The sequence below is a fragment of the Apus apus genome, chromosome 8 (genome assembly GCF_020740795.1).
Source record: "Apus apus isolate bApuApu2 chromosome 8, bApuApu2.pri.cur, whole genome shotgun sequence".
NCBI lineage: Eukaryota > Metazoa > Chordata > Aves > Apodiformes > Apodidae > Apus > Apus apus.
Genome location: NC_067289.1, coordinates 6227270 through 6251626, shown reverse-complemented (window position 1 = coordinate 6251626; position 24357 = coordinate 6227270).

Below are 24357 nucleotides of genomic sequence, written 5' to 3'. Positions count from 1 at the left end.
GAAGAAATACTGTGGAGCTTCTTTAGGCTAGTGGTGTCTTCTACTGTATAATCTTATTCCAAAATTTGCACTACGTCTGAGGACTTGCCTGCTTGATGTTACTAAAATCAGAAAATGTTTTCTGTTGAAAAAGGTAGGAAAGCAATTCTTAAAAGTAAAATGTTAAATTGAGCTATAGATTTCAAATGAAACAGCCACCTCCCAACAACCAAAAAAGGAACTTAAACATTTTAGTCATTGCGATAAATGTAAAATCTCTTAGACTTGCAGTAAACTGATCTTATTCTAACTTTTTTTAAATCTGACACACTTTCACAAGAACTTATTCTCTCAACCTAGCCCTCTGACATAGAGCTAATTTAGAGAAGATTTGAGAGTATGATGCAATATCAGCTGCGTTTGCATAACTCATCACTGTTTTCATTGGAAATCTCTCGTTAAGACTCATATTACTGTTTGGAAACTTACTTGGTTCTTTCATTTTCAATGACTGGGCTGATTTAGTAAACTTATAAGTATATTAAATATGCTGGGAATAAAAAGAAACTTAAGATTATACTAGATATTAAATTATAGTATTATTTATATCAAAATGAAGATTTCTGGCTAGGATGCTAATTGAAAATTCCAGGTTTACAAGAAAACAACTTATTTTTGTACACAAACAAAAAAGAACTTAAAGTGCTTCTATTATTATTTTTTTTTCTTATGCAATTTGTTCCAAGAATTCAATTTTTCTGAATTCTTTCTTAACTTTTTGGAACTAAAATCTGAGCAGTTCATTTAAATGTGTTTAAACACCACCCATAAAATGTCTTATTATCATTTCAGTGTTTAAAAATGCGCATGTTCTACAATATCAGAGAAAAGCCTGAAAAAAACCTCATTGGCAAAAACAATATAAATGTTTTGCATAGCGAGTGCTTTATTTTAAAAAGCTTATACTCCTAGTATTCCCAGGTTGTCTGTAACTAGTTTTGTAGTTGAATTTGCTTCCTTACATTAATTTATTAAATTTTATTCTCGTTAAAGAATAAACCATCCACTTGTTTTCTATTAAAGCTATTTTACAGAAAAAACTGAAGTAAATTAGATCATCTTTTTATGTTCTTTCCCCTTAACTCTGTTCAGTAAGGCATTTTAAAATCAATAACAAACTGAAACTCAACAAACATTTTTCAAAATGGTATTTATATGTTTAAACACATTTTCTTACAATTTACAGTAGTTGAAATGACTCAGTTCCACTTAAAATATTTTTAAAGGTTCCATAGAATTCATATGAAGTATTATTCAGATCAGTCAACATTATACGTTGACTTCATGAAATACCACTAACCGAAACTGAAAACATGAGGATTACATTGCGCTTGTTCCCTTTACGTATTAAAAATTGTTAAATGACCATATATCAGAGAAAAAGAATAAAATTGAACTGCAGTGTATGCATTGAGGATTTAATTTAGATACCAAAGTTGGTGACTGCTAAAGCTGAGTCAGTAGAGTTTGTATTAATTGCAATTCGGCAATGTCTAGGGCAAATGTTAAGTTGAAATAGACAGCATTTTAAATCTGTTTTGCCATTCAGATGCATATAATCCACTGAGTTCTGACAAACCTGGGCCTTGTAGACCTTACAGATTCAGCCCAGAGTTCGACCAGTCAGGTTAAATTTCCTGACCCACTTCTGCTACTCTGATTGTGACCATTGCTTAGAGGAGGAGAAAAAAAAAAAAAACAAACCCACACAGACCTTCTAAAGGATCATCATGATCATAATTGAAGTTATATTTCCTTAGTGAAAATTCTTATTCAACCTGTTAATAGAGAAATTAACACACACACAAAAAAAAGGCAACTCAAGTTTTAGTTTTACTATTTAAAAGACCTGTATTTTTGAGACTGGAAACCACCTTCAGTAACAGCGTTGAACCTCGTTTGCATTGAAATAGCTTTGATAATTTTCTTCTTTGATTTGAGTTTTTTCTTTTCATACAAAGGGAAACTGCTAGGGAGCATTCAGAGCAAAGAAATAGAAATCCATGTAGAAAGGGAAGCATGTGTGAGGATGAGCACACATGTTGTGAGCGACACACTGAAAGAGATCAGTGTTGCCTCAGCAGCTTTCCCAAGCGACCGTGTTTGGGTACCAGCCTTGATGGTCGCTTCAAACTTCCTGTTGTTTAACAGTGAAAATCATACTGTGGTCCAGATAACTCATTTCAATTAGGCTCTGCAGGACAGTTACCCGGCCCAAACAGAAACAAAAACCTACTTTATATTTTCTTGGCAAAAATAAAAGCTAATCTCACATGAAACTTCCTTTTTTCTTCACCTGACTGTTTTTAAATACATGTAACGTACATATGCAATGTCGTTGTTTTGAACATCTGTTGTGAGAATAAAATAAGATTTTAATTTCTGGTATGCTATTGATGTTCAAAAAATGTAAGATAGAAAGAATTATTAGCTATCTGCTGGTTGACAAGAGGGCAGGATTAGGTTTCTTTAAGGGAATTACACTTTTGATGACCCCGCTACATATAAAACATGTTAGCTAATGGGGGTGCAGAGGGGGCAGATTTAAGTGTTTGATCAGGAAATCCTGCATGAGCATATTGGATGGAAATTTGATTAGTAACCTTAGTGACAAGGGGATCAGATCCACTCTCTACATACAATCAGATCTGGCAGTACATGCTTTTTTGTCTCTTTGAAGGAAGGGAACATTTGTACAGAATCAAGACAGCGTATTGGATAATTTAAAAAGCTGTTACTTATTGAAACCTGGAAAATCACCTTTTTCATTTTGTTTTGGAAATATGCTTGCAGTTATCCTGGTGTGTTTTTTCTTTTTTTTCTTTTTTCTTTTAAAGAGAGAAAAGAGTTGGGCTTTTAACTTTTATAAGAAATATTTTCTGAAAAAGGAAGCTTTTCCTGAAAGTAATTGTATTTTACCTCAGTATTTTAAATAACATAGGGAAAAGCACAGAATGAGAAAAATATTATTTTTCTCTATATTTACGTCATATTTGTGCAACAGTATCTTTATGCTTTTATACTGGTTGTAAGCATTAGAGTTGATTTAGTTTTAGAAGCCAGTTTATTTTTTTAGATCATTAAAGCATGCTATCATGTTTTTAAATATTTCTGTGTTTTTATAGCAAAGCTCTTTTATTTGTGTTTGATTTTTGAGGGGGCCTCAGACTGTAGAAATCAAAAGCCCTCCCTTTTCCTTGGTGAGAAGTGTAAATTGGGGATGATAATGTGGTGACGCTGATTCACACTAGCCAAGCATCTGGACCCAACTGTTTGTTTTATAAAGAAAGAAGGAAAAATGAGCTACCTCCTGTTTTCAGATACCTTGTGCATGAAAGGGTCCAATATTGTGTGTAGCTGCACAGTGACTTTTAGTGTAGAAGTAAACTGGTTGTACACCCTGAGAATAAAGCAGTTGACTGAATTTTTGTAGACCCTTTAGCTGTGAGAGCTGAATGTCCTCTGCTTCACATGAAGAGTTAGCAAGGTCTGACACAATGATGGCATGCAAGGCAGGAAATTTTATTGATAATGCACTGTCATACAGAGTAGAAGACCCAGGTTCAAATGCTGGCTCTGCTACTGACCTTAAATAAGTAATTTCCTATCAGTTTGCTCGCTCTTCTGCTGACCTATTCTGTTTTGATTTCCAGTAATCAAGGGTGGGATGAGGACTTGTAGCATCTACCACGTGTCAGTACAGCATTTAGCATCCACGGCTCTTAGGCTGTGGTCGGGATGCTACTGTATTATAAATAAGATTTAATTGTCAGGAAATCCTGGCACCTGGCACGGCAGGGTGTTCCTGTGCTTTAAGCTGGGTGTAAACTTCAGCTTTCACTTATTTGGTATTTTCGTAATTTTAAGGACAATAGTATGGGAATTCAGCCTTTGAGTTTGAAAAGGAAAAGCACAACAAATTTTCCAGTGTGTTGTGGAAAAAAATACTCAGAGTAAACTTTGCATTAAAAGTCCACTGCTAGAAGTAATTAAGTAATAACATCTGATGACACAAGGACTGTCATCTGTTTAAAGTTGAAAAACTGGAAAGCTCAAGGAGCCTAGATATCGGATAACAGGAGTGCCTGCTTTCTGGAGCTTCTTAGCAACTTCATTCTTGAGGTGGGTGAGAATTAACAGTTGAAAATGCTAATTTTTTTAAAAGCCATGCATTCAGGAAAAAATAGACAAATGACATGGGAATTGTTCTCAGCAGTCTCAGAATTTTAATTTGCATTGCTCCTCTGATGTCAGTGGAACATCTTTTGTTTTATATGTACATAAACTACAGGAGAATCAGACACTCTGTGTATTGTCTGAACACAGAATTATATACAGGTTGGGACACACTGAAGAATTTGCAATTTATTTTCTAAAAGTAGTTAAATGAATATTAGCCTTTCCAGGGAGCTTGATAACATTATTTTTCATTTCGCTTATAAAATAGTCTCATGAGAACAGTCAATACTTTCATCATAATTAATTCATCTAATAGTTAAAAAATAACACGCCCAGCAGTTTAAGGCCTCCTGCCATTACGATACAATTAATGTTTGAGGTTGTTTTTTTTTTTTCATTTTACTACTTGATGTCAAAATACTTAAAATTGTTTTCTCCCTATAGCTAATATCAATTTTTTTTTTTTTTTTAATACTACAGTCCTAATTACAGAGAGTTATAAAGGAATGACAAAATATAGTGGAAAAAAAAATATTCTGATTGGATTATAAAGGCTAACAACTAACCAGCAAAGTGGAACTTTTTTTTAACACCATCCAATGATGTCACCACTTTGAGGTTTCTCTGGGACTTTATTAAAATGTTTGTGACAGAGCCAATGTAAACCATCCTAAATCTAACACAGAGCTGAAAGGACTGATTTTAGGGAATGCGAAGATATGGATCATTGGGTCTGTCGAAGCGGCATCTTGAGCCAATTATTGGTGTCATCTTGAGCCAATTTAATCAATCCAAGGGGGACTCAAAGGGGGTGGGGGTGCAGGGTTGCAAGTGTTGGTCAAACATTCTGGCAGAAACACATTTGTTGTAACAGCAACCAATCTCTAGTGTGTTGACTTACTTCCTATACCTCTTGGTTTGTGCGTACTGTGAATAACTGATCAATCCCTTGAACTGCTTTTAGGTTTTTAATTGCTGAGTAAGTTTTTAGGTCATGTGATTGTACGTACACATGTGAGCTTAAATTTATTTAAGACACTTCTGAAGTGGAGGTAATTTAGCGTAAAAGAACCTGAAATACCATATAGTGTTACTTTCAAAATAGTAAAAGTATACAAATATATTTCTTAAGAGTAACATCTACTGACATTATCTGAGCCTCATCTTGTACCCAAGTAAGCTTGAGAATTGTAATTTGTATAATATAAACTGCTTGCACAGTGTAAAGTTATGCTGTTTGAGGAAAGCTAACCTACAACATTTATTAGCAGAAGACAAGTAAAGTAAGAAGTGTAGCTCTTAAAGCTTAATAATGTAGTTTTGTTTTATCCTGGCAGAACCATAGCAACAATTTTCAGTCAGAAAATATGTGAAAAATAATTTAAATTCTACTTGAAGCCTCCTTTAAAGAGTTTTGGTTTGCTTTTTTGCTTTAGCATAACTTACTGTCATGGTATGATTAAGAGTTTTATATTAGTTAAAATCCCACAGACTCTACCTCATTCAGTAACTTAAAAAAATCCTCATCATTGGAATTTTCACCTGGATAAGTATTTGCAAGTCAGGATACTATGCATATTGTCTTGTTGTAACTAAATGTGCGGTTGTAATTTATAATGCATTGATGCTTTCATAATATTGAAATTTTAGGTCACAAATCTTTCCTAATAATTCAGAAATTTGCATCTTGAATTATTTTAAAGGTAGAGCCATGGTTAACATCTCTACAGTAGGAACTGTAAGAGTAAAATATAAACAGATCTAGGTAACAGTAAGGACAAACGGTAGAAACAGCATACAGATCCAAGCATATAAGGATTAAAAATAGATTTCTTACATGTGATATATGTAGCATGTGTATTTTAAGTATGTCTCAGATTCTATATGAATATTCAAACTAAATTAGTGAGAAGGGGATATTTGTTTTTGATTAGAAGTCTTGGAAAAGCAATTTACATGTTTTGGAACTGTTAACACTGCAGCAAGTTATGTCACACTGTAGCACAGAAAGGACTGAATGCAATGAGATGGAATGTGAGATGAGCTGATAAAACAGAAGCTAAAATTTAAAGTAGTACACACTCAACTTTACTATTGCATCTTTGTTGCTAAAAAATATCTATTTTCTTTAACATAGCCCAGCGGAAGAGGAAAAGAACACTCAGTTAAGTGTCCAAAACCAACTTCTACCTTACTGTTCACACAGTGAGTGTGTTCTTTCCCTTCAAGTCATCTTTCTTTCTCACTGCTAAATGGACATTGTGAAAAGAATGAATACATTGAAGAATGTTTGCAGTGTGTTTACTTAGCTCTACACCTATGCTATTTCTTGGCATGTCCTTGTTGTCAGTGCATGTTTTTCTCCAGAATAAAGAAATCTTCAGATGTGTAGACAGACAGAAGGCCAGTTCCTTCTGTGTGTTAAGAGTATTTCAGATTAGATAAGCACGTTTCTGCAGCAGGATCTACTTCTCAGAGTAGTGCAAGGAAAAGGTGTGACAGGCGAGTGATGATGTTAAACAAAAATAAGGTGAATCATAACTACAATCCTTAAATAATTTGAGATTGGACCTTTCAAAGAAACGTCTTCTGCAAAAGTGTTGGTTTGCTTGACAGTGGGTAAGTTCTATATTTCACCAGCAGAAAAATGTTTAATTTTGAGATGCAAGGTATGTCAGCTTACAAGAATCACATATAAATTCCTTTTCTTCTATGCATTCACAGCTCAAAATATATTATAAATGTTTAGTTTGTTAGGAAAAGAATATTTTTGTTATATTTATAAATAGTATTATACTTCTTATTGGTCCTATCCAGTGTACCTTTTCATCTTATACTTATGATGGTTCAACTTCAGCTATAATCTGCTGGCTCTAGGTCTGTGACTTATTATTTGCTCTAAAAGATCAGGTCCAGAGTTTAAACGTCCCTAGCTGAAAGTTTATACCAGCCAGGACAGAAAATTATTCTCTATGCCTAGGTTGAAGTACATTAGTTCTTTATTGAATTAATTATGATAAGGATCATAACTTTAAACTAGGGGTGAGGTGCTGGCTTTCTACTAGGATTGCTTGAAGCAATTTTCATCTGAACGTTTTTGTAGAGTTATTGAGTCTGGCAGGTCTGAACTTTATGAGAGAGTAACTTTCTCCACAACTTAAAAGAGGTTGGACATTGATCCAGGCTAAGGTTTACCATATCCCATGTCTGTAGCCAGAAAAATTTGCACTGCATACTGAACAAATAACTACAGAACCAAATTAAACACATCTTATGAGCTTTTAAAATAAAAGCAATGCTGGGCTGTTCCCTGAGGGATCCATCAGGGAACTGAATTAATATTACAACTTTTGTTTGTTTGTTTGTTTGAAGTAGAAGTCTAAAATGATTTTTGGTCAAGAAGGAATTAGTCTACTAAATATGTGTACATGAGTCTATGAATCATGTATATTCAGCGACAAATTTTCTTTATCAGATTGGAAAAAGCTGGGCTTCAAAAGCAGGTAAATATGTTAATCCCACGATAACTGTTCCCCCACCCCTGCTTGGATTAAAAGGCCCATAAACAACAGAAGGAAATTGCCGATCTTTAAAACAAAATTAAAAGTAGTTAGGAAAGAAGAAAAACATTCTATTTAGGAAAAGCAGATTCCAATAGTTGTTCTGTTGTCTTGGGTCAAACACTCAGAGTTTGAGTAAGATCATAAACAAGAGGTCCTCTGGGAAAACTGTGGTTTAATTGCCTTACCTACAATTGCATAAGAATTCTACAGCTCAGATTGAATACAGAATTATTTGTTTGAGAGGGAGGTAACCACTTTTTCATCCACTTTGTATTGCATTACCTATGTTACACCTACTTTTTTCAGAGTAAGGGAGGCAACATGCTCTCAACTAACACCCTCAGTCATATAACTGCTAAAAAAAGTAAATACTAACTTAGTATAACATTTTTAAATTTGAGAGCTGTTTCTCTTAAATGAAGGCTGAAACTTAATTGAACTTTTTTATGTTATTTTATAATAGATGAATCCTTTAAATCTTCAGAAATTTCAATTATTTGTTTTCCCCTCTTTTATACTACTGAGTCCAATAACAGAAATAATGTCCATGATATTCTTTTCCTTCATCTTTATTTTGCTGCTTTTCCTAATTTCTGTCTAAGAAAGTTTAGATTAGCAAAAGGAGAGACAGTAACCTATAACAAAGCTCCTATACATTTTCAAAACTTTCTGGCTCTGGTGGTTTTTTTCAACCTTAGTAGCATTACTTTCATATATTTTTCTTTCAGTTCTGTATTTTTTTAGTAAAATAAAAATATCTTTTCTCTATTAGAAGCAAATAGCAAGAAAACTACACCAGATTTGACATAATAAATTGTACAGGAATAATATTGAAAGCTGGGGCACTCAAGTAGCATATACAATTATCATTTTAACTTCTAAGTATCATTAAAAGGTTTGTCACGAGATCAGAGAGTCACAAGAAGAATATGCTGATTTATTATAGATATATTGTAGATGTCTGTTATTGTTCAATGAATTAGTGTTTATGGGTGCATAAGACCATCTATAAAATGTTCTTGCCTCATTGAAATACTGAAATTAGTGGCAAAACTCCCTTTGTCTTCTATTGGCTTACTGAGTCTTATGTTACATTGTAAATGTAAGTCCATTTTATTTGATATATTGATCTTTTACATTGTCAAGTCAGTAAATATTTTAGCTCTGCCCCATTTCCCTTGATTCACTTTCTGTTGGATGTTCCAGCAATGCAAATGCAAAACCTACATTCCAGAGGGCAGGGTGTTCTCTAAGTTAAGCCAGCATGGGGCACACCATCTTCTGTCCCATAACAAAGGAAGTAAAACTGTTAAGAGCTTGCTGTGCACGTTAGAGAAAAAAAGAAAGAGGAAGAAAAAAAAATCATGCCAGCCCTTTTTGGGATCTTTCTGCCACTTCTTTAAATCCTTAAATCTAATTAAATACTGAGTGCTCATCTGGAACAGAAAAGACAAGTGTGATACCAAGCCAAGAAATGATGACCAAAAGCAGAAATTTTACCTTTGTGATATGGTCCCTTTTTAGACTGTGCTTGTGGGTTTGGTCATCCCAGCTCAAAAATGCATAGTAGATCCAGAAAAGATGTGGAAAGTGCAACAATGATAATCAAAGGCATAAAACCTGTCCCCTCAAGGGAGCTAAATAGAGTAGGATTCTGTCTTGGAAGGCATACTTAGGGAGCAGACTTAAAATATTACAGAGGTCCATATAAAATTTGTAATATTTTAAGTTCTATGAAGAAGGAGATTTCTAAATGTTTATTCACTGTTTTTCCCACAATAAAATTTAGGTGCTGTCCAGTGAACTTGTCAAGCAATATATTTAAACCAAAAGAAACATGACTTTTTTCATGAAGTTAGTAACTACACAGTGAAAATTGTAGCCATCAGATTTTTGCGGTTAAAACAGCATCTGGAAACTACACAGTTTTGAATAGAGTAGTCATCAGTGACATCTAAACAAAGTGCAAACTTCATCTCTGGAAGACCTTAATGATGAGAGGTTACGCCAGAGAACAGACCAGTTTCAACTTGAGGCTTTCTTCAAGACCATACTATTGGCAGCTGTGGAAGACTAAGCTAGACAGTCTTGTCAGGGGTGTTCATAGCTGCTACCACCATTGGAGTGGCCATTATCTTTCTTCTTATTCCAATGGCACTTTGTGGGGTCTGTTGTGCTTGGTCTTGAATATATTTTCAGTAGGTCTGATTTGTTCTGCATCTTGTTGCTCTTGACTGCACTTCCTGCCTGCATAGAAAACCCAGCTTTTAATGACCTTGGGTCCAGTACCACGTTCGATGTCAAATGTAAGGGATGATGATGATAATAATACAAGATAGAATTAAAAATGCTTACAGTTCGGTAAGAGTGCACTTAGTGTTTGAGATGCCCTGAGCAGTTCTTCAGAACAGTGCTCATTTGGAACATCAGTGCAATCCACCAGGCTGTAAGTCTTGTTGATCTGGCTGTTTCATGTATTCATACCCTGTTATCTCAACCTTTTGAGTTTGCTTCTTGCCTAAAGCCACAAGGCAAAAGGCCAGGGGCACAGAGCATGGTGCCTTTTTTAATCTGCTCTTTTCTGGCATCTGTATAAGTTTTATCTCCATTGTAGCTGGTCTTCAGAACTAATAGATTTATGTTAGCGAACTCTGAGGTTAACTTCTCCATTTGTAGCCAATTTCTAGCCATAAGGAAGTAGAACAGCATTTACAAAAGACAGTGGAATATCTCTGAATCCCATAGCACATAGACTCTTTATATGTTTTCCCTCTCATCTGTGGGTTGGCAGCTTTAGAGATTTTTGGTGCTATTTTGGTTGTCATTTTTCTTCCTGAAGAAAGTATGAGCTGGGGACAGGTGTTTTTACTTATAATTTTTACTTATAATTTGATAGGACCATATCTAAATCATCATCTGTCCTTCATAGTTCTCTATTTAGGCAGGCAGTTATTTTGGCAGCATTTTCCACTAAGTCTACCTGAGGGTATGACTGGTCTCACACTTCTGTTGCACTCCTTCCCCGTGCTTAAAGTATAACTACATTTTAGGCCTTTTAAATTTATAGTATATTTTCAAGTGTCTCATTTCTTGTAATAAACATAACCAAAATGACATTAAAAGGATAGGGTGTCTCCTAAGGAGAAGATGGAGCGTACACAAATGTATGCATTGGGTGTTACTTATTTATCCTTATTTATATTATATCTAAAAATCTGTATCACCTTATTTATTTTTATAGCCTTCAATTTATATTTATTTATACTTGCCTTATTTCTTTTCTGATGAAACATGGCTATAATCTCTAGTATCCAGTTATGTGGAAATAATGTGCTGTGTGCTTCTGGGTTGATGTCTCAATCATTGACAATGTTGTTCATTAATAAAAAAAAAACAGTTTTGCTTTTCTGCTTTCTACCTAAGTAGCACACCATCTACTGCTGCTGAGATGCATTTCCAAAGTTAGATAATTCACTGAATTTCTTCTATCTTTTTTTCTACTGCTAGGCATTGCCTTATTTTGAGATGGTTACTGCAATGTTGTTGACATGTTTGGGTTAGTTTTGGTGAACTCTGTCTGTATTCTGCTATTTTTCTTGCAATATTTTGAATTCAGTTTAGGAGGTACTGTATCAGAGCAGGCTGCTTCCACAAACTCCATTCTTGGACAGCAGGAATTTCTTTATTTGGCAAGTGTTCATTTCTGGGGTTTCTTATATCTCTTTCCAAGAATTTTGCCCTGAATTTCAATAATTATCAGATATTTGTCAAGGACTCATCCCTTGCCTATAACTGGCTTCTTAGTCTATGATTAGCTAAGTCTTTTATTACCACCTTTTTCAAATTTGCTTAACAATTTTCCTTGGTTTTCTGTATATCCTTCTGCTCAGGTCTTCTCATGCTGCTTTAATGCAATTAGTTAATAGCTAGCTTGCTCCTCTTGATTAACACAAGCGCCTTAAAGCACTTGCTATCAGAAACACAGATCAGTTCTGACTGTTCTCCCTATGGCTGTAGTCCAGGGTTTGCAGATTCTGAGTACATCTGGTAGAACATTTGCAGGCTGATTGCTCTGTCTGTCCACGCTGGTCAGGAGCTGTGTCATTGTGGCAGGATGAAGCTGGGCCTGAAGTAGCAAGTCCTGTTGAAACAGAAGCATATTTCAGTCCATGCTTCTGGGCCTTCCACAACCAATATTTTTTTGTGTGAGAGTGATTTTAGAAGTGTGTGTCCTTTGGTCATTTGTCAAAGATTTTGTTTTCTGTAAACTATTTCAACATATAAGGTGACTTTTTTGATAACTTGAGGAAACAATTCAGTTGATAAAAAGGCTGTGTTCAATAATGGGTCCTGTGAGATGTGTATTTCCCATAAAATGCGGGTGCAAATCTTCTGTTTCTTCATGCTTGAATAGTGGTGCCTCTGTCCAAATGGAGAAAGCTGAGTGCCCCGTATGCCACTGAACAGTTCTGAACCTCTGGCCTCCATGTTTTTGTGACATAAAAAATGGAGTTGAATAATCTCAAAGGTCCAGGTCTTAGCTGTCAGTTCTGCGCATTACTGGAAACCAGTATTCCACTTTAATTCCACTTCCTAAAGGTAAACAGAGGTTTCTCCAACACCAAATTTTCCTCAGATCACTTTGCTGAGGATTTCCCCTGCCTTTTTGCTGCAGCAATTTGTTGAGTGCATATATATGTGTTGAAGGGGCAGGAGATTAAACCAAGGCACTGCATCTTGCACTCCCCTAGTGATTCTGCTTCTTCAGGTTCTGAAAAAGAGGAGAAATAAAGGATCTTCCATTGTCACCATTTGACTCGGGTCCGACAACAATGCTCTTGATGCCCTCCCCCTCCATGAATATTTGTTTAGGTAATAAATATAAAATGATAACTAGATTAGTAGAGGAAGCTCATTTCTGTTGAGTTTTGCCCTCTATAGTAAGGAATTGATTAATCACAAATGTGAATTTTAGTTTCCGTTGTTTTATCACAATTTATTTCCATGCACTGAAACATGAGTTTTCTTCTTCGGCAGTTGCAATGCTTTTCTAGCAGACTGAGGAGGAATTCAGTCCTGATGTGCAAGGCACTTCCAAGCCCCTGAATTTTGCAAGCATTGTTACTGCATCCGATTTTCACATCAAATAGACAAAAAAAATATATATTTGAAAAGTCTCTCTGTACTTCACATGAAGAATTTTGGCAAAAGTGCTGCATAGGCACTCTGACAATCGATCTGCTTTTATGCAGCATTTAGCCTTTATCTTTTAATTCTGATGGTACATTGTCAACTTTGCCAGTAGGGGTTTTCTCCTAGCGCCACCATACATTTTTTACACAGAGCAGAAAGCCAAATTCTTCTCTTAATATATTTGTTTAGGCTTTATAGTATACTAATATTGTGTTATTGATGTTTCTAAGGCTGTTTTTCATGTTTGGAAGCTACCACTGCGTTTGATTTTAATTTTGATCTGCTTTTTGCACTCCAGTATAGATTAAGAGTTTAAAAGAGGCAGCAACCTACTTTAATGACATTTTTAAGTCTTGGGCCAGATTAATTATAGCATAGTAACATTTTTGCCTTAGTAACAGCTGAAGTGGATTGTGTCAACAAGATGGAATTTGACTGACTTAGGCTGTAGCACCCCCATTTAGAACTGCATGTAAATGATTATGGTTACAGAGAACATGTGGACAGTGTGTATTATGGTGAACTTTGCAGTGGATAAAAAACATCTGCCTTATTGAGCATCCTTTTAGAGTCAACCATCCAGGATATGCCTTTTGAAATCAGCATTCTTGATTTTTTTGTATCAGTCAAGGTAAGCACAACCTTAACCTTCCCAAGAAGCCATTTCTAGGTGTGATGCTGACAGGGATTGTGAACCTTAAAGACTAGGTAATCCATTGTCTGTTTATAGCACATGTGTACAGTCAGTTCTCTAAATTAATAATCTACCATCATGAAAGCATCAGAGTGCTCTGGGTAGCCATGTTTTTATGTAACTGCTGGAGGTGTGTTTTGGAGCTCACTAGACTGTAGAAAAGGCATGCAGACTATGTGTGATATGTAAAATTTACACCCAACTCTATGCAAGCTGTGGGCTCAAGAGCAGCTAAGACTTGGTAGGAAGCTTTCTGTGATGAAGCTCCTCTCCATGAGGACTGAATAAGGAGAAAGCTAACCTAGGTGGTTACATTCAAAGAACTGGACTCAAGTCAGGCACTGCCACCTTTTCTCAAAGATTTACATATTTTGAGGAGAGGTGACTTAATGTTTGTCATGTGTATGCTATGACTCATGTTTGGTGTTTGATGTCCGATTTAAAACAGCTTTAGTAATCAATAATAGATTTCAGTGAAAATAGCAAAGCCTGGTGAGAAAATACTTGTGATTTACCAACAATGTAAGTCCCTGGCACCATATCACTGTTAACAGAATATCCTGTTCGAGGACATTGCAAAATTATCCTACTTGTTTACATTTCTTATTAAAAACAACTGATAGAATGAATTTGAAATTTATCTTGCATGTTAAGGACAAGCCTCAACAATGTCAGCATGTTCTCACATTTAAACTCTTGTGAAAAAAAATAGATAGAAAAATAATATTAACTAACACAGAAAGTACTTTAGCCTGTATACTCGGATCAAATTCTCCTTGATACCAACTGTGAGACCAGACTGTATACTTGGTGGCAGTTATTGACACAGAATTTACTTGATGCCAGTAAGATTTGTTCACATAGAAAAAGGCTGTGGTCAATCAGAACTTCTAAGAGTGTGTTTAATGTAGCACTGAATTCACTGCTCAATGCTAAAAACACTCTTAGATGCTCTGCTGCAGTCAAGCACTGAGCAGAAGCCTGCCCTGCTGTAGAACTCAGTAAATAATTCACTTTTCCTCCATAATAATTTTTCTCTTAAAGCCAAAGTCTATCCAGTGCAGGTCCAGTTTTCACACTTTGCTTTGCAGATAGATACTTCTACTGCGACATTTCTGGTGGCAAAGCACAACATTGCTGGGAATGCTAAAATATCTGTAGCTGCTTTGAAGCAGAGTTTCATAATGTTTTATATGGTGAATATTATCAAGAAACAGAAGCTGAAGTGGAAGGTTCAGGCTGAGGCTGTTCTACAAGAACAACTGATTTTATGAAACATTTTTGCTAATCCTGTTCTCAGTCTCATGAGAACTGGACACAGTTAAGTTCTAAGCTAATGAGAAAGTGAATTATCCTGAGATAGGAGTGTGATCTCTCAGGGCTAGATACTTCTAGAAGCCTGAGGAGAACTTGTGTTTGTTGCTTGTGGTACCCATTGCAGGGAATGTATCTGAGCCAGCTCTCTTTAAATCCAGGTTTTCAGCAGAAATTAACAGTGAACAATGTTGTCTGAATGGTTTCTGTGCCAGAGGCTGAGGGTCAAACTCCCTGATAGTACATACTGGCAAAAATTTATCCAAATCTCTCTAGCTTTAATTTTAAATTTACTTCAACAGGAGTGTTACAGCTGACATCTTTTTGCCAGAACTGAGCCCAGGGAAAGGTCTCATGAATCAGAGAAAAAGATCTTTTCTGTTTCAAGTCTGTTTCTCTTAAAAAGGAAAGCTCCTTGGGGAGATACAGAAAAAAAGGCAGAATTAGAGACCCTCAGGTTTAAAATCGGAAATTTTGCTCTCAGCCACAGAGAAAGAAACCTGTCCCCTTGTTTGTATTTTCAGTATCAATGCATGAAATGTTTCAGTGGCTCTTTGAGGCGTAGCCTGTATGACTTTGCTAGATAACTGAGACTAAAAGAGGCCTGGCTTTTCTGCAGGAGTGCTACAAGTGAGTGACAGCAACACGTGGCTGTAACCCTAAACAGTATTGTGAGGGCCTTTATCCAAAAGCCAAGTTTACAGATTTTGCAAAGACATTAAACAAACACTGTAACTTTTAACATAAACACAATTAGGTAACATAAATATTTGTCACTTTCTTTTCATTTCACTCAATGCATATACTGCACATGAATCAGTTTACTCTTAAACAGCTATCTTTAGGATACTACTATCATTCTCATCAATAATTGAACTTTTCTGGGGCAAGTAACTCCCTTGCTTAGCATAAGGATGTCTCCTGAACTTACTACCTGCTCCAAAGGATTTCAGGATTTGTTCAACTTGCTAGACTGATGAGCTGTTAGGTGCAGACAGCTCCCTTCAAGGTTCAGACAGAGGAGATTTTTTTTTTTCTCACCATGTTGAATCTTCAGATATCAGGGCAAAGATACTTGCAATGTGAAAGTAAGCAAGGACTGAGTAATGGATATAGGAATTTCTTTCTTAAGCCAGCATACAGCATTACTATAAAAGCATTAATGTAGCATTACTGTAAAGCCTATTGTATTAGGATGTGGTCTTGCTGTGGAAACAGTTCAGGCTGTACAGTCAGAGGCACCGTGCAGATACACAGCCCTTGGAGAGTGTAGAGTCTAAACACAATAGGTGACCAAAGTAACTCTTACTGTCCCAACAACAGGGAGCCATACCTAGCCCCACTGTATTCCGTGAAGACTTTCAAGTTGCATATCACTCCTATGTGTAACTTGCCAAGGTTACAGAGCTGCAACTGAGCCTTGTAAAGCAAGGTTTTATCTAGAGAAAATAAGCATGTCTCCCAGAAGATATTCCTTACTTGACAAACTTTCTTAAATTTAGTCCAACAAAAAGCAAAATGTTTTATGGGTGTAGAAACTAAGGCACAGACTTCGTAGAGCAAATCAGTCCCATTAAAAAACAAGTTGATAACCATGGTGGCTCACGCATATACCTGCATGATGAGAAGAAATCTAAAATTCAAGTATATCTGTAATTCTCCCCTTTATCCTGCATCTATCAGAGATGTCATTCCTTTGTTTTTCCTGTTTTTCTTACCTTGCCAAACAAAGTGGATATTTCATTTAGTTCTATTATGAAAAGAGTTCTCTTTTTCTTCATACATACTGCATGGTTATTGAGTGTCTCTGGATACTTCAGTGTATTATGGCTTTGTCTGCATTAGAGAGAGCCTCACTGCTGAGAGATGACAGAGAAAGAATGAAAGTCACTGGCAAAGCATAAAAGACAAACAAGCATCCCACCCAATGTGCCCTTACATGGATCCAATAGCTAGTTGTCCTTAAATAGCACTATACATGGAGAGCTTCAAATGTTTTCCAGTCAACAGCTAAGTAGCCCTGAAACTTACCCCACAGGGAATGTAGGATCTCTCCACAGCAGGTAAATAGAGTGATAGTAATTTCACAGGAGAGTAAAGGAAAATAACTTCAGGTTGTCTGGACTCAGAATTGCGGGGCAAAGCTGATAAAGAGCTGAAATTCAGCTTTTGCAGCTCTTCAGTTGCATTCTCCATCACCTATCAAGGAACTGAACATCCTTACTAAATGCAAAAAAGCTGATTTAGAAGAATGGGTTTTTGGTCATTCTAACATTCAAGAGTTAGGAAATGTCAGGATTAAGCTTGCCTATATGACTTTCAATCATCTGTCTCTATATAAACATTTTTATACTGGTTTAAATTGCCTGATTTCATACTATTTTTCCCATCGGACCCTTACATTGTTCACGGGAATGCCTGGAATTGTGTGGGATGACTCTGGCTGGTGAATCAGAACGAGTGTTGTCTCTAGGCCTTCTTTGTTGTGTCAGCTGAAGGACGTATAGTGAATGATGCAAAGGTTAAAGAAATCAGATGACAGAAAATCTAGAACTGTTACTATATTTCCCCATATTAACACTCACAAGGGTCATCAGCAGACTGTGAAATAACTTTAGCTGAGCCAAAAGTTGCTTTTTATAGAAATCAATATTTAAAGAGAGATTTTACCCCAGGTGATTTTTGTGACTGCATAAAAACCAGTAAAACTATTTTCAAACTATGGGAAAATAAAGTTTTAAAAAGCCCTGGAAATTATAAACTGCTTTTATGACTCAAACTTATTCACACATACACACAAAAAGAGTCTTTTTGGCCCCAAATGAAGTGTATGTCTTTCCAGGCTGATTACTGGCTTTGGGGATGTTTCTTGGAAGATTGTATGCTGGAGATTAATAGGCTTAGGCTAAGAAACTCTCATCTATCTTAGGTATGTATATGACCTATGTTGTAATGATAGCTAAGGCTTTGTTGTACACATCCTTGCAATCCTAAAGAAATGAGCTTCACTCCCAATTAACAACAAGCATCAAGATTCTAAATGATTTTTCCAAGTTCACCCTGGAAGTTGATGTTAGACCAGGATGAGAAATGTAATTACTCATGTAATTACAAAATTCCTAAGACATATTGTCCTTACATTGATAACATAGGACAAGGGGTAATCGTTTTAAACTGAAGGGAGATTTAGGTTAGATATTAGGAAGAAATTATTCCCTATAAGGATAGTGAGGAACTGGAACGGGTTGCCCGGAGAGGTTGTTGATGCCCCATCCCTGGAGGTTTTTAAGGCCAGGTTGGACGAGGTTTTGTGCAACCTGCTCTAGTGGTAGAGGGCCCTGCTCACAGCAGGGGTGTTGGAACTTGGTGATCTTTAAGGTTCCTTCCAACCTTTATGATTCTATGTTAACCTGCAGTCTTTAAAACATTCATATTCATATAATGAAGGTGATATCATTGAGACAACACATCAGGTAGCTGAAGTTGCATGTCCGTTTACAGAGTGTATAGTAGGAGTAGCCCTGCTGAAGAAAGAAGCTTTATGTATGTGCTGCTGCAAATAATGGGGAGAAAGAGCATTCTGCTCTTGTCTAAGGACTTGGAAAAAGTCAGGAATTGCAAACTTCTGAGCAGTTACACTGACTACAATAACAGGTTGATGAGCACTTGCTTTGTCCAAGTCATGTGTTCTGTGCGGTTTTTTTCTCCACTCTTCTAAGGTGGGCTGGTCTCTTTCCCAACCTGCTGAAGAGAGGAAAGAGTAGGTGTAGTGCTGGGAACCCACAGAGGCAGTTTACTCAACATCAGGGGACCAAGACAAAGAGCTTCTTTGTTCTTGTTCATCAAGACAAAGAGCTTCTTCCCTCATTCATGTCTAGACTGCTGGAGGTGTAGGTCAAAAGGAGGTATTTCACTCTAAGAACCAGGAAAGTGTCAATGCCACAAGACCCATTTTTCTAGGATTCTCATTATAGAAAAGTGGTGAAAAGTGTCCCCACTTGTTTTAATTTGTGCGAATGCTGCTGCCATCCTCCCATGGGAAATTGAAGATCAACTGTATTAAGTGAGATCAAAATTCCGGTTAGCCCACTTTTCTGTCTGAAATTTTACAGAAATGCCAGGGGAAAGGATGAGAACACAGCAAGCATATATTTATCGTTTGTATCTTTGTTTATCTTTTGTATATTTTGCAAGATAATTTTTGGGCCAAAGGCATAGGATAACAAGGGAATGCAGCTGATTCAACCTCTTGCCCCTGATCTGAGCAGACTTGGATTAAGCTGGCCTTTATGTCCCTGGCTCACTGATGGAATTAATCACTTGTGCATAAAATAGTGAGAGTTTTATATAAATAATTAAGTCTAATCTCTTTCCTCAACTTCATTACATTGGCAGTAGTATTGTACAGCATTTAAAATCCTTCTACATTATATAGTTACAGTGTCCAGGAGTTACATTATGATTCCATGAATCTACTCACATGGAATCTTATGTCTTGCCAAAATTACCAAAATAAATTCTATGCAGAAGCCTTATGATGCACTCAGATGAAGTCCATAGTCTTATCTGGTCCCATAATTCTTAATACAAATGCAAAGACTGAGTAGGAAAAGTGCTATCCGCGTGGAAGCTGTTTTGGAAAAACAGAGAAAACAAGTGGTAACAACTTTTGTGGTTGTACTGATTCTCTTGTTTTCTGAGACACTGCCAAATCAAATTTGAAGATGGAGCTTTAAAAACAGTCTTTGGGAGCTTGTTGAAGTCTACCATTTCTTTAGGTGACTAAGTATGGACATAACTTCTTAAAGAGAGGATAAACATAATCTTCAATGCACATATCTACTTAGTCTTTCCAGTTAAGAGTTTGGTGACAGATGTGAAGAAAATGTGTACTTCTTCTGTATTAATAATATCAAGCAGTCACCTAGGAGAAACCAGCACACAAAGCCCATATACACAGTGGAAGTTTTTCTGTTGGTTTCAAATAATACTAGCTCAGGCGTATACTGAAGTAATGAGGAATTCCAATAGAAACAAAAAAAAAATCAGAATACATATATTCTGCATGACCCTGTTTACTCTCCATAAGGATGTTTAAAAAGAGTTCTAACATAGACACAATTAAATTAGCTTTATCATTGCAATGTATTCTATTTAAACTGGTTATTTTTGTTGCAAAAGAATATTAGAGTACTTTGTGCAGTGTGACTGGAAAAAATTATTTAAGAAACATATTTGAAATGCTGGAAACATGCAATATCCCTTAACTGTGGTTGGTTTCAAGCATCCTACTAGAGCTTTCAAGATAGCATCTGACTGGATGCAAATCAGGAAATAAAACTTTGTGGCATCACTTTATGTTTATGAGGCAAAACATAGACATGACTTTCATCTACCAATGTGACTGTAAATTGCTGTTTTCACCCATCCTACAGTTTATTTATCCACGGGCAATACTTAGCTGGACTACACACCTGCTCTAAGAGCTGTATGTACAGTAATAATCATTTGAAGCGATCTTCAACTCCTTGAGTATATTCTGCCAAGCAGTTTCAGGTTATTAAGCTGATGTAGACCAAATAGACCAAATATATAGACCTATATAAATAAGGTCTATATTTGCTTTCTGAACATCTACAGATTTACTTCTGCTGTATTTCCCTGTTCTTTCCATATAGGTTCAGCATATAGTATCTGTGAGGGCTGGATTTCTTCTTATTATAGAAACGTACCCACAACATCACAAGGTTTTATAGTCACCAGGCAGGATGTTTAAAACCAGAGAAATTACTGAGAAACAACATAGAGAATTTTGAGAAATGTAAGGAATATCTAATTTTAGAAGCTAAAATGTATTTGCATTTAATTAGACTGTTTTTCTATCTTGTGCAATAGATAGTGCCTCCACATGTGAAAAGAAACAAGCTGGAGTACATTTAAGTGTGGTCATCTGGTGTAAATCTTTTAGGGAACTAACTTCTGCCATTATGATTACTTTCCATTCTCACATACCATTTAGTACCATAGGAAGCAAAATAGTTCTGTGTGGTTGTAGTCTATCCAATATCAGTGTGTGTTACTGGGAAGTTAAAATCTTATCTAAGGCAGAAACGTAAATCTGCCAGACCTCCCAAGAATACTGAAAGCTTCTTTTTCACTCTCTGTTCTTTAAAGGGTGGAAGAGATAACATCATTTCTTTTGTATCTGAGAAATCATCCTTTCTGCTTATTTCTAAAAAGTTGTCCTTCTTTCAACTCCTTCTTCAAAGGAGAATTACTTTTCTGAATCCTTTTGGTTCCTTTTGTTATAGCCTTTCATAGCTAAATAAAAATAATTTCTTTTTTTAGGTGTAAGGACACAGAAATTATGTAGGATCCTGTCATTGGATCTTGAGTCTTTAAAAAAACTGTTTTCAGCTACTGACCTTTTAAATTCCATTTATTAGTGAGGAAATGAAAATGTCTGAAGGTTTGAGGTTTTGTTATTTTTTTAGTAAATATTATATGCACCTCACTTTTCCTAGATGATGTTATGCTGCTCAGCTTAATAGAGTTAAATTAGGGAAGGCTGGGAAGGAGAAAACAAAGCATGATAACAAAAAAAATCACATCACAATATATGCTTAGATGCTTGAATAACTGTCTAACCAAACTAGCAAGCCTTGAGATGCTTAAACTGGAGTCTTATGAGCAAAGAAAATGCAAAAACATTAAAGATATTTTGATAGGAAGGAAGATAAATTAATAACATCTCTAAAGAATGCCAGGACCATGCTACAGTAAAATTGTTTGTATCCTCACAGAAGCTTTAGCATAGGCACTGTACTGGAGTAAAAATTCTTTGAGCTCTTCAGGTGTGTTTTCCTTAGTAGGGAGGTTTTATGTAAAGACACTCCTGAGAACTGAAGGGCTCACTTAGTAAACAGCATTGGTGAAAACTTGGGGACCATGTCTAGTTAAATAACTATCTGAGAAACCTGTGTTGGAGGAATATCACCTAAATTTTTTCATTTGAGTAATTTATTCATTATGTACAAAATTAAGTTGCTTTTACAATAGTGATTGCTGATCTTCAGAAGGCAAGCACTTGTTATTTACTGAAAGTTGGGGTAATTCAGAGGTAATCCTTGGGAGTTGTCTCTCCTTCCAGAAGTTGATCCTTTCCCAGACAGCTGTTCATTATGACAGTGCAAAATCTGAGTCTGGCTGGAGGGCACGTGATTTAGTATGACATTTCCTTATACCACAGTATAGTTGGTGACTAATCCATCAGAAGAAAACATACTTGATGGAAGAGTGCTAGGACTCTGTTATGAAGTGAATTTTCCTGAGTGCATAATCCTAGCAAAACTTCCTACCACTGCTCAACAAAGCAGTGCTGACAAGAAGAGAAAACAACTTGTTGGTATAGGTTTTTCTATTCACAGCAAAGGGCTTTTTTTAATGATGTAAATTGCATCTCCCTTAAGGTGCAAATGTACTTTTGTTTTTAATCCAGCAGTCCTTTGTGGGCCAGCATCATGGAAGGGACGGCAAGGAGCTGTCTGGATCCTCTTCTTTTTATTCTAATCTTAAGTGCAAGACTTCTGTGTGTAAATCAGAGGATGAGCATGACCCCCCCTCTCAGGCAGCACAGCTCTTGTAATGAAGAGACGGAAGCACAGCAGGAACACGTTTGGCAATCTGGGATCTGCTTGTAGAAACAAAATGCCATTTTAACAGTTTCAAGCTACATGAGACTGCATCCAACACAGCCCTGTCCCTGGGGACTGACCAGGACAGTTTTAGCCCTTTTAAGAACAAAGAAAGTAAAGGCCTTGCTGCAGCAGCTCAGTGCCCTTTCACAGAGTTCCTAGCAAAGGAGTGACTTTTTCTTTATTTATTTTACGCCTTCAGCTAAGCTTTGATGAGAGGTTCCTTAACTCTTCTGTAAAGGCAAAGTTTCCTGTCTCATAATATTTAAGATGAAGACTGACTCCTTCTCCTATTTCCTTCCTACCGACCAAAAGGACACCCTTTCAAAGAATGCAGCCTTTAATCTGGAAGAGAATACATGTCCCTTATCTAGTCTTCATTACTTCTATACTAATGTTGCTGCCTGCAGGTAACAGTTTATCTCATTTAATTTTTTATACCCCCTTCTTTCACTTGTATCTTGCCACAGATGTATTAGGCCCTTTTTCTGCTGTACTTTTGCTTGTGTATCATCATGCCATTGTGGATAAGAATTACATCAGCAATGCCTTTTTTCATTCAGCATGGCAGCAATCTTACAGCATGTTCAATTTTAAATGAAAATCCCTTTCATTACCAGACTTTAGATACATAGGATCAAATTTCACACTAAAATGCTTCCTTTTATTTATCACTTTATTATTATATTCTAATACTATTACTAATAGTAATAATATTCATTCCATGTGAATTTCAAGGTGTAAGTCACTAGAGAATTTTTCCACTAAAAAGCCAATTCAATGGTTATTGCAAATAGTGGGGAAAAAAATACTTAAGAGTTCCGAGGATGCTGGGCTAAGCCTTTATTGGTCATATTCTTTGTATTAACCAGCTGTGAAATAAGACCCATTCTCTAGCAGCATGATATCCATGTGAGACGACAGATAGTATGATGAATAATCATTATCACCCTGTTTATTGGCCAAACATAAGGTTGATAGCCTGTAATTAAGTGACAAAAAAAACCCCACTAATTTAATGTAGACTGATACCCCTTCCCATCCTGCATGCTGAATAACATGCGGTTCATTGGGCCACTGATTAGAAAATGCTTTTTTCCCTCCCATGTGGCTTGTAATGTTTCTTTTCTGGTAATTAACATGAATTATACATGTCAAACTTTAACTTCAAAATTACTTGGTGTATTCCTTTTATTATTATTATTTTTTTTTTAAATTATGCTTCTTCACCTGTAAGCAGTAAAATACACATTTTGGATACATGTATTTTACTGTCTCTGCTTACACACATTATCAGCTTAACCCAAGTACCATTCAGGGGGACATTTGCCACTGATTTCAGTAGCTGTTGGGTCAGGCTCTTCATTTGGAGGAAATGGATGACAAATACTTTATAAAGAACTGTTTTGAACAGGTGAACAAGGTAGAAAGAAATCAGGGAAAGGAGTGCCCAAGTGCCCAGTTGTTTTGCTTAACATCTGAATAAGAACAAACAAGTACAATTTGCATGTGCATCATCACAGGTATATGGATTAGACAGCTCTAGAGCTGGAACGATTTCTACACATTCCTCTTGTTTTGTTGTGTTTGGTTTGCTTTTTTGACAAGTTACTGTTGGTTATTCTGTCTTTATTTATGGAAATATATGCTCCTTTGAGTCAGTGTTTATGAGAGTTTAGTC